We start from the raw sequence: 3896 nt of genomic DNA, 5'->3' as shown, positions 1-3896 counted from the left end.
TTCTACTTTTTAGTCCATTTATAAAAGCGTTGTATATTAAAAAGTTTGTTTTATATTATTTATTTTTTTCTTTTTTTTCTAATTAATGTTTTAAATTATTAAATACTAGCAGACCCGGCGAACTTCGTCCCGCCCAAAATTTTTATATATTTTATTGAATCTTTTTGGTCCAACATTTTCACCAACAATTCACGTTTACGATTTTCATTGGCACATTTGTCTGCTAAGATTAAGGTTTGGTGGTCATTTGCCGCTTTAAATAACCTTAGGAAAGTGTTATATCCGTTCTTGAAATTCTCCAGTTGTGCGGCATTTCATAGCACGGTTATTCGCAAAGCGATATAAATTTTTTCCTCTCCACTCCCTGGCGGCAACAATGACCCGGTTCTATAGTGAATGTCCTAGAAGCTTTACAGTATAGTAGGTGGCAATTTCAAAATGGGTGCGAATCATTGTTCTACAGAAATGCAATATACATATACTTATTTCAGACGAAATACCTTAAAAGTTTGAACGCATAATAATATTGGAAAATCACATCCATTGGGCCAATTGCAACGCAGGAGCGTTCGATATACTCAATGGTGCAACAGGTCGATTTAATCTGACCTTCACGGCCCCTTTTCTCACTTGGCTATTTTTAGTAATAGCTCGTCTTCAGCACCACTTGGCATCACGTTTTTGCAATAGTATTGCATACATATTTAAAACATTAGCCAAATCGGATCATAAATAAGATTTTTAGTAATAACTCAACTACAGCGCCAAATGTCGGATTAAATTGTGAAACTAAACCATCCAGAGACCCACTCAAATACACAAAAAGTTTCGTTAAAATCCATACAACTATTTAGGAGGATTTCACTCACAAACACACCTACAGAAAAATAAAAAATTCATTCAAAGATAGCTAAAGGTCGGTACGTTTGTAGGCCTCACACCCCTTTTCAAATAGCCCAAATTTTCTCCATGAGTATGGGCTTGATTTCAATTATATACATATCTCCATACGAAGTTCCAGTACTGTACCATGAATACTTTCAGAGATATGCAGTATAAAAATTCGATTTATATGGAAGGTGCCACGCCCCCCTTTCCAAGAGATGCCCTCTTTCTTCATGAGTATGCGATTGATTTCGTATATCTCCATACCAAGTTCCAGAACTCTACCATGAACACTTCCAAAATAAGCAGTATGAAAAATTCGGTTTGTATGGAAGATGCCACGCCCCCTTTTCCAATAGTTCCAATTTTTCTCCAAGAGTATGCGATTTATTTCGTACATCTCCATACAAAACTCTAGAACTCTACCAAAAAATTTCCAGAGATAAGCAGTATGAAAAATTCGGTTTGTATGGGAGATGTCACACCCCTTTTTACAATAGCTAAAATTTTTCTCCAAGGGTATGCGATTGATTTCGTATATCTCCATTCCAATTTCCAAAACTCTACCATACACACTTTCAGAGATATGTAGCATGAGAAATTCGGTTTGTATGGGAAGTGCCGCGCCCCCTTTACATATAGATTTTTTTCAGCCTAAAACCATCCTTGGGACACGTGCGGCAGGTGGCAGTTTCAAAAAAATCGGTTCAGCCGCTCTCGAGCCTTGCAAAAACTAACAAACGGCTTTCTAAATATATATTGGTTGAGATATATTATATATTATAATTATATTTTGACAGTATCCGTTGTTTCTGATTGGCGCAAAAAAATCTTGCCTAGTGACGAATTCGCCCCTTGATATGGTCGTTACTTAAAGCTATTTATATTCGAAATTGCATGAAAATTGGAAAACAGGAATCTATAAGCTTATCCAGGCAAAAAGCTACCTACGTACCGAATTTTAAGCAAATCGGACCATAAATACGATTTCTTCGAACAGATCGGTCCCTGGTCCACTTCTCGGACAAAATGGATCATATATGCTAATATATGCTAAAAAGCTACCTACGTACCGAATTTTAAGCAAATCGGACCGTAAATACGATTTTTTCGAATAGATCAGTCCCTGGTCCACTTCTCGGAAAAAATGAACCATATATCCTAATATATGCTAAAAAACTACTTACGTACCGAATTTTAAGCAAATCGGACCATAAATGCGATTTCTTGGAATAGATCGGTCCCTGGACCACTTCCCGGAAAAAATGGGTCATATATGCTAATATATGCTAAAAAGCTACTTACGTACTAAATTTTAAGCAAATCGGACTATAATAAGATTTTTTCGAATAGACTGGTCCCTGGTCCACCTACCCGAAAAAAAGTAAAATTTTTTTAGCCTAAAACATGGTGGCTACCGAAAGCTATTTGTATACAAAATTCCATGAAAAGCGGACCAGCCGTTCGCGAGATTACCTGTTACAAAAAAAGGGACTTCTCTTTATATAATTAGTATAGATTTGATCTGTGTATTTTTAATTGTTAATGTATTTAATTTCTTATATATACATCGTTGTGCAAGAAAAGATTATATCTTAATGTACTAATTAACATTAAATAAATAAATAAATTATTATGGAAATTGAATTCTATTCGCATTGAAAGTGCAAGTACGCAGGTAAGTTAAGTATTTCTTTTTTAATTATTTGTACAAATTTTGATTTTTTTACCACCTGAGTAAAACCCATCGTTTCTTAGTGTTGAAACCAAATCTGGCCGCACAATTGCTCTACTTGCACTAGAATTTTGAGATATCTTAACCTCAAAGTGCGTAAGACACGGTTTTGGCAATATTTGAGACTATATTACGAAAACATCAATTTTTTTGCTCGCTTATACTTAGGGCACCATTTACTATTACTCTTCCCCCTTAAAATTCACTTTCGGTTGTTGCGATTCGATTTTTCTTTCACGAGATATACCAGTTTTAATGTGCAGTACTTCCGTATTACGTCGTAAGCATGAGTCATCATATCATGTGTAGAGGCTATTCAATCGTTATGAGCTAAAAAGTTTTGTGTATTGATTTATGTATGTATACTTGTAAATACTGCTAATTTTTTTACTTTTGTTAAACACAAACTGTTATGAAAAAGAAGCCTTTGATTTAAAAAAAAATTGGTGCTTTTATTGTGGTAAAGCGCTATTTTCCAAGTTGTTGGTGCTTTTTGAAAATCAAAAGTTGGCAACACTGTTTTTAACTCAACGAGATATCTTGTTTTAAACCTGAGATATTGTCCATTGAAGTTTATGAGTTTTGCGACTTTACTTCTTTGCACAAATGCTTGAAAGATACAACACGAAAAGAAACAGATTTGTGGTATTCGTTTAGGCGTCTTTATTTACATAATGAATGTAAATGATTCTGGATGCAGATTCAGCGCATCAAAAACCTATGGAAAAGTGTAAGCTGATCCCAGGGTCTGAAAAATGTTGGCCTGTGTAATCCGAGACCGGAAATTAACATTTTTAATTCATTAAAGAGTTATTTGCAAAGAACACTTGCACTTTTCGCACTATGTTTTGATGAATTTGATGCAAATAAATGGAGTAAATGAACTCAACTTAACACGTATTTATAAGCTGTTGTACATTTGTGATGTTTTAAGTGTAAATTTTAGAGAAGTTCTGTATTTAATTGGAAAATTCCGGTGTTGAAAATCCGCACAAAAATCTTGTGAAGTTAATATAAATAAGATGGAAGAAAACTGGTGCTGCCACTCTATTAATATAATTTGTATTTCAACTTTAAAAAGAACCAAATAATGCACAAGAAATATACTTTTGTGAAAAGGGAATTTCTGATCCTTTTCTTCGCACGCAGAAAGGAGAATTCTACATAGTGAGGGTTATAATCTCTAAGCGCTGCCAGAGGCCGCCTACGCAGAAAGGTGTTCAGCCCCTTTTTTTTGGCAACACAGAAAGGAGAATTCTACGTAGTGAGGGTTATA

Source organism: Rhagoletis pomonella, unplaced genomic scaffold (assembly GCF_013731165.1).
Source record: "Rhagoletis pomonella isolate Grant_MI unplaced genomic scaffold, Rhpom_1.0 Rhpom_scaffold_00016, whole genome shotgun sequence".
Lineage (NCBI taxonomy): Eukaryota > Metazoa > Arthropoda > Insecta > Diptera > Tephritidae > Rhagoletis > Rhagoletis pomonella.
The sequence above is the reverse complement of the archived record's forward strand: the minus strand, read 5'-3'. Positions refer to the sequence as shown.